The sequence below is a fragment of the Lactuca virosa genome, chromosome 6 (assembly GCF_052849685.1).
Source record: "Lactuca virosa cultivar CGN04683 chromosome 6, Lactuca_virosa_CGN04683_v6, whole genome shotgun sequence".
Classification (NCBI taxonomy): domain Eukaryota; kingdom Viridiplantae; phylum Streptophyta; class Magnoliopsida; order Asterales; family Asteraceae; genus Lactuca; species Lactuca virosa.
Genome location: NC_136431.1, coordinates 221,517,739 through 221,531,109, shown reverse-complemented (window position 1 = coordinate 221,531,109; position 13,371 = coordinate 221,517,739). Strand labels below are relative to the sequence as shown.

At 35.4% G+C, this 13,371-nt stretch overlaps 2 non-coding genes across 2 annotated transcripts; both read left to right on the top strand.

Moving 5' to 3' along the window:
- The first annotated feature begins 8,645 nt into the window (after nucleotides 1-8,645).
- Nucleotides 8,646-8,764, top strand: LOC145122937 (U5 spliceosomal RNA). Its single transcript, XR_013714823.1, has one exon. It is a non-coding gene; the product is annotated as a U5 spliceosomal RNA (small nuclear RNA).
- Nucleotides 8,765-10,033: 1,269 nt separating this feature from the next.
- On the top strand, nucleotides 10,034-10,149 carry LOC145122936 (U5 spliceosomal RNA). The gene has a single exon (XR_013714822.1). It is a non-coding gene; the product is annotated as a U5 spliceosomal RNA (small nuclear RNA).
- Nucleotides 10,150-13,371: the final 3,222 nt, after the last annotated feature.

Genomic DNA, 13,371 nt, shown 5'->3' with positions numbered 1-13,371 from the left:
ATTGAGAGTTTAAGGACTTACTAGGATTTTTAATGACTAAATGATGACGTTTTTGTAACTTTGCTACTCATTTAAGTCAATAGTCATTTATAAATTTGTCTCCACCATCCATAAATGTTTTAAAGGTGAAGGAAATATTATTTATGTTATATTTATCTTATCTTTATTTAATTTCCTAGTTTCCTTTATTCAAATTGATGTGTATATATGATCTTTGGATCGTTTGCATAATTCAAGAACCTGGAGTCAAATTGATCCAATCTAAACCCTATTCCATTCACCTAACTGATTATCCTTGTCAGATGCACGTGAATGACAATCTGAATGATAATAATTATGTGGATTGGTCTTGAGAGATGAGCAACTTTCTTATTGCCAATAACAAAGTAGGCTTCGTTGATGGAACCATTCCCAAACCAGCAGAAGATGCGTAAGAATACAAATCATGACACAGGAGCGACACCATCATCAAAGGATAGATTACCACTGTCATGGAAAAGGAGATCATGAACAGTGTAAAATACGCCACCACAGCCAAGCAAATTTGGGAAGACTTTCAAGAAAGATTTGGAAAGGAAATTGCCCCGAGGGCATATGAACTAAAACAAACCCTTACCAACATGAGGCAAGGAAATCATTTAGTTTCATCCTACATCACCATGATATGAGGCGTGTGGGATGAAATTGAATGTCTCACCTTCGCCAACATGCACATGCAACAACTGTTCCTGCAATATGGGAAAAAGACTCATGGAGTCTAAAGAAAAAGAACGTATATAAGAGTTTTGATGGGTCTCGATGATAGTTTTGGAACCATAAAAACTCAAATACTTAGCACCAAACCCATGCCAAGTGGGCATCGTGTATCATCTTGTTGCTGAAGATGAGCAACAAAAGAATATTAGTGCGACAAGGAAGCCAACAGTGGAGGTTGCGGCCTATCAAGCTGAAACAACACAAAGTTTTGAAACTAGCCATTCTGATAAACGCATCAATTGTGAAGGACTGAAGTGCAAGCATTACAATAAAACCGGTCACACTAGGGGTGTTGATCGGATAAATTTTCGGGTTTCGGGTAATTCGGGGTTTTCATGTTAAAAAAATACCCATTATCCGACCCGAATTAAATTCGGGTATTTTGGGTTTGGGTAATTCGGGTAGTAGGTCGGGTTTGGATAATTCGGGTATTACCCGAAAATAAATGTAATGAAGTAAATATGTTGTGCTCTATTAGTCTTATTTATATAAACATTTACAAGAAGCCATTTAGTCAATAATACTTGAGATATCAAGTAATCTTTCACAAAAATAATACCATTTAAAAGAAATCAAAATGCAAGAAGCCAATACCTTGTTTTCGAAATCATTTACAAGCAAGTCATTTACTTTGAAGTTTGAAGTCTAAATCGGTGAGTGTTGGCGACGACTTGATGACGAGTTGATGACCAGTGACGACGAGTTGAGTTGAGTTTGAAGTCTACTTGAGATATCTCTTTGTCTTCGTAGGGTTCGATACTTCGATGGAAGACTCAAGAAACATACAAGGGTTTTTTTTAAATCAATGATTGAGAATAAGGGTAAAGTTGTAAACAACATATGGATAAGTGTGGATATTATCCAAATGGCACTTTATTTTTTAAATAAATTGGGTATTTCGGGTATACCCGAAACCCTAGACATATACCATATACCCAGTCTAAAAAAATCGGGTAACCCGAATACCCAAAAATATATACCCGATACCCGATTTACCCAACCCGATTTACCCAAATTCAAACGGGTTGGGTCGGATAATCGGGTATCGGGTATTTTCAACAGGATTGGGTCACACAATTGATGGCTACTTCGAGAAAATCGGTATCCCGACCGGTGGGAAAACCGACAGCGAAAACCAACCAGTGAACAAAATAAGACTGTAAATGGAAGACCTAAAGTTGTTACAGTTGGAATAGAAGTCAACCCCATACCTGGGCTAAGTGTCGAGCAATACAAGAAATTGATTCATCAATTAAGCAACAATCCCAAACTTTGAAATCAACATGGCTGGTAAGATCAATTTTCTTCAACCATGGGTAATCGACTCCTGTGCTACCGAACATATTGCTAGTAACAACTTCGTCTTAACCGACTTGAAGGAATCGTAGGATGACGTTCTTGTTAACGTACCGAATGGTGACAACGTTCCTGTTGAAGGAATAGGGAGTGCTTGTTTACCTATCAATTTAAAAATCAATGATGTCTTTTATATACTAAATTTTAAATGCAATCTTCTACCGGTTAGTAAAATCACCAAAAATCATAACTGTTTCGTAACATTTTTCCCGAATGTTTGTTACATACAGGACTTACATTCGAGGATGCTGATTGACATGGGGAGGTGTAAGAATGGTATATACAACACGGAAGAGATGGATGCAAAGATCAAGGCATTGGCTGTTAAAGTTGACATAGAAATTTGGCATCGGAGGTTGGGACATGCTTCAAATTATAGATTACAACACATTAGTTTTATAAAAAAATTAGGAAGTTTTGATTATTGTGATTTGTGTATTCGGACAAAACAAACCAGATTACCCTTTCAAACTAGCTCTATTAAAACAACTTCTCCTTTTGATCTTATTCATTATGATATATGGGGAGGGTATCATGTTCCTTCTCTTTCTAGTGACGCTACTTCCTAACTATTGTGGATGATTACAGTCGTTCTACTTGGGTCTATTAGTTAAAACATAAATTTTATGCAAGCTCCAATCTCGTTGCATTCTATAAACTAATGGAGACTCAATTTAAAAGGAAAATCAAAAGGACTATAAGTGATAACGGGGTGAATTTGTCTTAAATAATATGCTCAGGTTCCATGAAGAGCATGGCATTGTGCTCGAAACCTCTTGCGTTCACTCCCCACAACAAAACGGGGTCGTTGAGAGAAAGCATAAGCACCTAGAAATAGCTAGGGCTCTTCGTTTCCAAGCTAATATTCCCATCAAGTTTTGGGGAGAATGTATACTTACCGCTACATACATCATAAATCGACTACCCTCTCGGTATGTGTAGAATAAAAACCCATACAAAATTTTGTTTGGAAATAAGCCTCAATATGATCACATGATAGTTTTAGGCTGCTTAGCTTATGTAAAGGAAAATAAAGCAGGAAATGATAAGTTTGACGAAAGCAGGGGCGGAACCTGAGCACTAGAACTAGGGGGGCCGAAATTAAAACATCAAAAAAAGTTGTATAAGAAAAAAATGGTCTCAATATGTTGGTATCAAAATCTAAACAAAAAAACTAAATATATTTAAGCAAATTTTGAACAAAAAAACTGACCTATCAAAATCTAAACAAGAAAATTAGATATGTTTAATGAAAATCTAAACAAAAAAAACTAAATATATTTTCGCAAAATCTAAACAAAAAAACTAAATAGATTTTAATAAACAACAAATTTTGATATATTTATTTATTTTAATGGAGTAATTATATTTCACTTTATATAAAATAAAGTACGTATGTATATACACTTTTTGAAATTGAATCTATACTTACAAGAATAAAAAAATAAATAAATGCTTTTTATGTGATAACTGATAAAGCAATAGGTGTCAGACTTTAGTAGACTTTAGTGTGTATCATATGTATCTTCACACTTCACAATCTTTTACGGTCATTATACCTTATTTTATTAAGGGACTAGTAAAAGAAATAGAAAATAGAGATATGTACCGAAAGAGTACCGTAAGTAACCAAGTGTAGCTTCTCACTCCGGTAGAGAGAACACTAGGCCGAAGAGGGATAGTGGCAGCCGGCAGATCGCAAAGTGGAGGTCAGAGCGCAGTCCGGTGAGGCGGCGACTGGCGGAGTGGTCAAGTGGAGAGAGGAACGGTACGGATCGAAGTCCGGCGTCCTCTCGAGAGTAGAGAGCGCTCGAAGAAGCCGACAATCAGGCAACGACAACCACGACAAACGGTAGAGGAGGTGCAATTGGGCGGCGGTTGTTTTTCCGGAGGCTGAGGTTTTTTTTTGGGGGGGGGGGGTTTACTTTAAAAAAAAAACTCAAATCTTGAGTCAGGAAGGTCGTAAATTTTATTGGAGTTTTTGTTTTGTATAGAGTTTAATTGTTTAAGAGATATAGTTTCCTAATGAAACATGGATTGTTTTGAATTTTTCAGTGATATCGTGGATTTTTTGTTAATTAGTTGTCATTTCTTTGTTTAACCAGATTTTATTAATTATAAGCTTAAATCAAGGGGGCCTAATTAGCGAATTTATTGATTATGTCGTTTATTTCATTGATAATCAATAGATATGCACGTATTAGAAACTTTAAAACCGGGGAGGCCATGGCCCCCACTGCCCCTATTAAGATCTGCCACCACTGGACGAAAGGGGGAGGCCTTGTGTTTTCTTCGGCTATCCACAAGGGAAAAAAGGGTATAAAGTTTTCGACATTGAAGACGAGAAATTCTCGTCTCTAGAGATGTGAATTTTATAGAATCTGTTTTCCTTTCCAAAACCATGAAAAAAATGGTTTGCAAGAAAAGGACGAGATTATTTCAAGTCATCTTGACTATTCTCACGAGGATCAGAACATAGAAGATCTCGAAAGAGATCTCGAAAGCTCTGACCATGTTGCTGACATCGATCCCCCAGCCTCCAGCAGTCCACCGAGGTCTTCTGTTGACCCACAATACGACTCAAGTCTTGCTGCTACTTCTAATAGGCCCGAAACGGCCCAAACGGGCGAGTCCAATGTCGATCCAGTTCATAGTTCGGTTCCAAACCAACGCCCAACATGAACTCGCACTAAGCCTGCTTGTTTGCAAGAATTTGAAGTTGATTTTCCACCTTCTATAAACCATTCACACTCCAATGACAATCTAGTTTCCTCGACGGTACATCCTTTATCTTATTTTGTGTCTTATAAAAAAATACTAACTCACACAAAGCATATTTGGCCGTTATCTTTTCCCAAGACGAGCCCAAGAATTTTTACCAAGCAGTTAAAAGTCAACATTGGAAGGATGTTATGAAAAAGGAAGTTGAGGCTCTTGAAAACAACACCACGTGGGTTTTGACAGATTTACCATTGGGAAAGAAAGCAATCGACTCCAAATGGGTCTACAAAGTTAAATACAAACCATCTGGTAAAGTGGAACAATACAAAGACACACTCTTTGCGAATGGCTTCACTCAAATTGAAGGTGTAGATTTTCATTAAACTTTTGGACCGGTGGCCAAGCTCGTGACAGTTAGGACTATGTTGGTTGTTGTTGTTCAAAAAAGGTTGACTATTCATCAACTTGATGTGAATAACTCCTTCTTACACAGAGATTTGCATGAAGAAGTGTATATGAAGGTGCCACAAGGGTTTGCCAAAGAAGGAGATACCAGAGTTTGTCATCTCCAAAAGTCATTGTATGGTTTACGTCAAGCCTCTCGAAACCGGTACAACAAATTCACCAGTACTCTCCTCCAAATCGGTTTTAAACACTCAAAGGCAGACCATCTCTTTTCATCTTCAAACGAAAGGGTATATATGTTTCGGCTCTTATTTATGTTTATGATGTTATTCTTATGGAAAATGATGATCAACAGACAGCCAAAGTCAAAGATTTTCTTAACAACAAGTTTAGTATAAATGATTTGGGTCCTTTGAAACATTTTCTTGGAATTGAAGTTGCTTGAACACCTGATGGAATGGTTCTTATTCAAAGAAAATCTAAATTGGATATCTTAGCTGATAACGGTATGGAAGGATGTATACCAAGTTCTTTTCCTATGGAACATAACATTCGTCTCACTATTGAGACGACTCTCCACTTACTGATGTTGGGAGGTATAGACGACTGATTGGCGTCTTCTTTATCTACAAGTTACGCGTCCTGACATCATGTTTGCTGTCAACATGCTTAGTCAATTTGTTTCTGCTCCACGAGAGACCCATTGGAACATTGCTCTTCGTGTGTTGCGCTATCTTAAGGCCACTCCTGGTCAAGGGCGGATCTTTATTAGGGCTAGGGGGCTGTGGCCCCTCCTGATTTTTTTATCACAATTAGTCCCTATACTTTAATTTTATACATATTAGGCCCAAAAATATAAATTTTTGGCTGTGGCCCCCCTGCTCATCGATTTTTATACATATTATATTTCCGCCCCCCCCCCCCCCAAATAAAATGTTGAAGCTCCGCCCCTGCTCCTGGTCAGGGTATTTTTCTTCTGGCCAAAGGCGATTTATAGTTAAAAGCGTATTGTGACTCCGATTGGCTTGGTTGTCCCTTCACAAGGCAATCAAAGACGGGTTATTTTATCACTTTGGGCGTTGCACCTATTTCTTGGAAAACTAAGAAGCAATTGGTGGTTTCTCGTTCTTCTGCTGAAGCTGAATATCGTTCTATAGCCACTACAGTTAGTGAAATTTTGTGGTTGCGTTGGTTACTTTAAGAGTTGGAATACGCTCAAAACCATGCCACACCACTTTATTGTGATAACCAAGTTACTCGTCATATCGCGAACAATCCAAACATGTTGAAATGGACTGCTACTTTGTTCGTGAACGGGTTGACACCGATGACATTTTCCCAACAACAATTAGCACTAAAGATCAAATTGGTGACATTTTTACCAAACAATTTGGTACTGTTTTGTCTTCTACCTGACAAGATGGGCATTCGCAATCTTCATGTTCCATCTTGAGGATGAGTGAAGAAAATATTATTTATGTTATGTTTATCTTATTTATATTTAATTTCCTAGTTTCCTTGTAGGATATCTAGTTTCATTTATTCAAATTGATGTATATATATATGATCTTTGGATCGTTTGCGTAATTCAAGAAGTTGGAGTCAAATTGATCTGTCTTAACCCTAATTATGTTTTCTTTAAAAGGCTTATAAGTCCCACAGATTTTTTTATTAGTCTAATCTATATATTTTAACAAAATACATTTTTAAACCTAAAAGTATATTAATAATAATCTTATTTTTATAAAACTAAAAATAACATTTATGGTAAAACAAGTTTGTCGAAACCTATTAAATGGTTTTGTTTTGAAGATATCCATAAACTCTTTTTAATGGTGTAACTTGTAAAAAAATCATATATGTATTTTTAATAAATTAATAAAAGGGAAGATATAAAGTGAAAGTGTTGTATAATAAGAAGGGGTTAAAAATAAAATAAAATGAGGTGTCTTTAATTCGATGGACTCATTGGACTGCCGTCCATGCAAACATGGAAAGAGCCCATTTTCCACCATGGGATACGTACTACGTACTACGTAAGAGTCAGCTGGAGAGGTTGTTGGGTCTATGGACCATTCATGGACTCTCATTCCCACTGTGGATGATATATATCTTATATTTCTATTACATTCCGACAACAAATTTTAATAATAATATCCCTCTCATCAATTTTAACCAAACACTCCTTGTGTTTCACATACCCCTTTCAAAAAGTAAACAAAATTATAGTATTTTTTTTTCAAACATTCAAGGATTCATTATAAAATGTTCTTTTTGACCAATCAAAATTTGAACGTCACTATATATCTTATTTTAGTTATCCAATATCTAGTATTTACTTTTGAAACTTATATCTGAAACATTTCCTAATATTGAAGGGCTCCAACCAATTTTTAAAGTTCAAATTTCCACTAGTACTTTTTTTTAACAGTACTTAGGTCTAGAGTAATCTGTCAATAAAACCAAAAGCTTTGAAGGATTTGGTCAAGAAGTACAAGAAATGCAGTGACAATCTTAACAGAAAACCTGAAAGTTTGACTTTTTTTTAACTTGTTATCAGAAACAACATCAGCATCAGAGATACCAAATGGATTTTGATACTTTATTTATCTTTATAATTAATTGTCCTGCCATAAAATTGACCTGGTCAATAGTTTCTTATGTTAACCAAACCTTGCTTGACTAAACTTCACCGAAAAAAAAGGTTAAGAGTTGGGACTTATAACTTTTTTATACTTTTTAATATAAAAGTGTACATAACCTTGTAAAATTAAGCCAAACATTAGTGCTTCAGGAACTTAAAAACACATTTTTGTTTGACTAAACTTTATCGATGATTCACATTTTTATCAATACACTAACTTGAGAAATAGAAGAAAGGAACTCATGTTGTTTGAGACTTTGAGATAAAGTAAAAAAGGTGTTACAGATCATCCGGTTTTTCTTAGTGCTAAATATTAAAATCTGAAAACATGTTTGAACAGTAAAAATCAATGTGTGCACTGTGAAGTCTAAATTCAAAACCATTTAGACTCTTTGACAAGTGAGATGAATAAAATGACTTAATGTATATCATTATCCATTTTCACAATACCTTTGTCCAAAAGTAAATTGAACTTACCAATTTATTCCCTTCATTTACTATTAATTTGAAACTCCAACTTCATTTTTCTTCAAGAAAATGTTCTTTTTTTGGACAGATAAAAATAATATTTGACTAAATATCTTAAAAGACAGATCAAAAATCAAATCAAAATAAGAGAAGAAGGAAAAAAGAGAAAAGTGGAAAAAGGGTTGGGAAGAGACGCATGCAGGTTTGAGGGTCATCCCACATAGGCTGCTTAAATAAAACAGAAGGTATGAGAGTCATTACTTAAACCAAGTAGCTGGGAGAAGAAAAGACACGCAGCCATGTGGTAAGAACAAAGCGAACTATTCTTTCGCCTTTTACTAAAGAATACCGTGTGCTTGCCATACACAGTGGCATACGACTATTTTTGGAGAGTCCCTTCCTTCATTGGTGGGCTCCAATCAATATGTAAAGTTCAAATTTTCAATAGTTCTTGTGTAACAATCATAAGTCAGGTCTATAATAATTTTGCAATTAACTAAAAGCTTGTAAAACTGTTGTTGAAAACACAATGTGCATTGAGAATTCAATATTGAAAAAACCAGAAAGTAGGCAGTAGAGTTCACGATCAGCAATGGCATAAGAGAAACTAACTGGATTTTGTCACAAATGTTCATCTCTTTTCTTAATTTTTTAATCTTGATAATATTGATTGTTCTGCCATAAAATTTCTTGACTTTTTGAGCTTCTAATGAGGTGAGATACATAACTAAACGGTTAAACCCAAATCAAGTAAGCTTCTTTTGCCAAACCAAAAATTGATCTGGTCAATAGTTTCGTAGGGAAACAACATCGCCTGAATACAATTCATAGAAAAACTCAAAAAAGTTCAAGAGTTAGGACTTATACACTATACATTTAAGTATACAAGTGTATATAAACCTTGTTTATACTTCTAATACAATTTGAATAAAAGTTAGTAGAACTTAGGAAAACATTAGTGTTTCCGGAACTCAAAACACTTTTTGTGCCCAAGCAACTCACTAATGTATGAACTGATAATTATCAAACTTCCTTGATTTAATTTACAATATGAAAATGTACAATTTACCAATACATTATTACTTACCAAGTACAAGAAAGGAACTCATGTTGTTTGAAAGAAAGTCAAAAAGGTCACGAATCATCTTGTTTTGAATAGTATGAAATGTTGAAATCTGAAAACCTGTTTGAAGAAAAGCAATGTGTGAAGTCTAAATTCAAAACCATTCGACTCCTTGATAAGCGAGCTGAATAAAAGGACTTAGTTTAAGTCATTATCCATTCTCACAATACCTTTGTCCAAAAGTAAAACGAACTTTTACCTATTTATCCATTTCATTTACCAAAATATGAAATTCTAACTTCCTAAGATTGCTGTTTTTCTTCACGAAAATGTTCTTTTTTTGGTCTACTAAAAATAATCTTTCACGAAATATCTAATTCCAGTTATAATATCTAGTAATTTATATCAAAACCCAAATACATGAACAGTGAACACCTCATAAAAAACAGATCAAAAACCAAATCGAAGTAAGTGAAGGGGAAAAAGAAGAGAAAAGTGGGAGAAGGGTTTGAAACAGAGGGATACAGGTATGGGGCTCATCCCACATCGGCTACTTGAATGAAACAGAAGGTATCAAACTCATTACTTAAACAAAGCAGCTGGGAACGGAGAAGGCACGCAGCTACGCAGTGAACACAGAGCGAACTATTCTTTCGCCTTTTACTAAAGAATACAGTGTGTTCGCTGCATTAAGTGGCATACGCATATTTTTCGAGAGTCCCTTTCATTAGGGCTCCAACCAATTTTCTGAGTTCAAGTTTTCAATTGTCGACATTGAAAAAGTCTAAATGTACTCAAGCCCTAGAAACTGAATATAAGCATACACAGTTTCTGTGATTAGAAGCAGTGTTGATTTCCTAACTAAAAACGTGAAATAACCCAAGAATTACGATTCTGTCAAGCATCTTGTACCGCTATCTCTACGTTTACTGCGCATTCGTCGTTATTCCTCCAGTTCGAGCCATTTCTTTAAACGATTGAGTCTGATTGCTTGATTCCACTGTTCAGATGAATCGGTGATGATGATTTCTTCTTGTTGTGTGTTGTGTGAGTTAAGCAAAAGATTCGAAGCCAAACATGAGTGTGATTTTTCAGGTCAGTCGCTCGTCAAAAGAGGAAATAAATATATTTCAAGATAGAGCCTCCAACTTTCGTAAAATATAACAAGTCCCTCGAGTTTTCTATAGTAAATTAGTAATACATAAATCATAAATGTCTTATGTAATTTCTGTTAGGAATAAATAGTGGTTGTTTTCAATTTACAACAAAGTAGATAATGTATTTTTTTAAGAATAGATTTTAACAAAAGTGGTTTTGCTCTATTCATAAAAAATAATCCATTCTTGAAAACTATGAAATGTTAACATTTTTACAAAAATGATTGTGTGCCATCCTACATTTTCACTTCTTGGGTATACATCATCAGGAAAACTAACCTGATTTTATAGCGTTTTAGACAGAAAGGGACAGTCGGAAATCCTCTTCGTTACTTTTCACGAAGAAATAAATGGATCAAAGGGTCTTACGGTGAAGACGAAGATGAAGTGGTCGGTTCAAAAAGGGCATCACGTTTACCAGCATTGCCCCGTTTTAAAAGATTTAAAGTGAATGGTGAAGTTAAAGCAAAGATGCATTCATTGCAATAAAGTATTTGGTGCGGATAACAAGAAAGGTACAAAACATTTATTTGCCCATTTTAAACGTTTTTTACACAACCCAACTTCAGATATTCGCCAATCTATCTTGGTGCAAGAAAAAAGAAAATGGATGGTACTACAACTTATGTCTCAAACTATACATTTAATGCTGATACATCAAGAAAAGATTTGACGGAAATAATTATCATACACGAGTATCCACTTTCAATTGTAGAGCATCATGGATTTAGAAATTTTATGAGAGGTCTTCAAACATAACTTGTATTTTAGAAAATAACAATAATCACTTAGCCCAAGTATTTATGAGTCCAACAACAGTTACAACATAATTTGTATTTTAGAAAATTCCTTGTATTATTAAATGATATACGAAAATTGAGATTGAGATAACCTGATTTATTCATCATTTTTGATTCATATATATATATATATATATATATATATATATATATATATATATATATATATGTGTGTGTGTGTGTGTGTATGTGTGTGTGTGTGTTTATTAATTAATTTGTATGGTTTTTAATTATTGAAAATAGTGATGTGGCAGTGAGTTAGGAAAAATAGAGTTTTCATGTGTTGTGAGTTATGAAAGATGGAAAAGATATGAGAGAGAAAAGTTGTTACGGTGGGTTGAATGGGATGGGAGGAAAGGACTTCCTCCACCATAAGCGTTGTTATTTTTATTTTGGTTATTTTCTATGTAGTTGGAAGGTATGTAAGGGTTTATAATGTATATTTAGATATTTTTTACTTTTGTTTTCTATCTTGTAACGCCCCGATTCTCAAAGTATTAATTTATGGTTTAAATTTTCATGATTTCAAGGTCTACTCGACGAGTTTGTTGCCCTGACTCGTGGAGTAGCAGCGGATTGGTCCACGTGTTTAAGTGACCTACTCGCCGAGTCCAAGAAGGGACTCGACAAGTAGGAGCTGGAGGATGAAACCCTAATTTTCGGGGTTTTGTACCCTATTTAAAGGATCATAAGCCTCCTTCAACCCCCTTACAACCTCTTGAGAGTTCAGCAAACCCTAATTTGTGTGTGTGCTTCATCCTTGTGTGTTTCAAGCTTTGGGAGGCGGATCTTCGTAAGAAGAACTTGGAGAGCAAGTGGCTAGGAGCAAAGAACGTGTGGGGATCTGATATCTACCTTAGTTGACATCTCTTGGAAGGTATCAAGTCGTTACCTTGATCTCATTTCCTTCTAGATCTCATTTGATTAAAGATTAGGGTTTTTCTAGCATAATAAGAAGCTATTCTTGGGTATGAGCTAAGATCTGAAGTTGTAACTTTAGATCTGAACTCTCTTTGGTCTCTAAGTCCATAAAGCTATCAGCTTTGGCAAGTATGAACCCCTCCTTAAGTGTAAAACTCCATTTCAAGCTTGGATTTGTCATTTAGAGTCTTTAGAGTCTTGCATGCACGTAAAGTTTGCAACTTTACGTGATGAACATGCCTTGGGGAATTGGATCTGCAATATGGAACCTTATCATGGCTTAAAAAGCATTTGGATTGATGAAGGACTGAAGGGACACGACGAGTTGTATGGTCAACTCGGCGAGTCCGATGAAGATTGTCGTGAACTCGGCGAGTCAGTAGGGTGACTCGGCGAGTCAGTTTGGGTTTTCCCGGCTTTTGGCACATGCTGTTAGTTGTATATGTGTTATGTGAAGTGTATCGGTATGTTGGCATTCCAACCCAATGGTTGAGGCATGGGGTATTCCATCCCGATGGATGATTGGACCCATAGTATGTTGTTTGTTATTGTATGTGTATTATTGTGTGTATGGGTATTTTGGGGGTAACTCACTAAGCCTTCGAGCTTACAGTTTCAGTTTATTGTTTCAGGTTCAGCGGATGACCGCGGAAAGGCGAAGGCGTGACCGTACACTTCCTCGATTGATGATTATGATTTCTGGGAACTCTGATGTTTAAACTATTTTGGAAACAAATTGTAATAATAGAATGGTTTTAAATGATTTAAAAAGTTTTAAATTGGCTCAAATTTTATGGATGTTATAAGTTGGTATCAGAGCCTTGGTTTGAGTGAATTGGAGGAACACTCGTGTGAATCCAGTCTCAAATCAAGGAAAGATTTTCAAAATGATTTTTAAATGGTTTTCAAAATAAGATAAAGAGGATGTGAAGTGTACGATCAGCCGGAGCCAGTAAGTAGACCCCAAAATACCATACGGTTATTTGATATTGTGATATGTTAGAACAATATGCTAGTACTAGGCTAAGGATCTTCAGGAATTGCATGATAGAATTGTCTGATTACATGATGCCTGCTAGC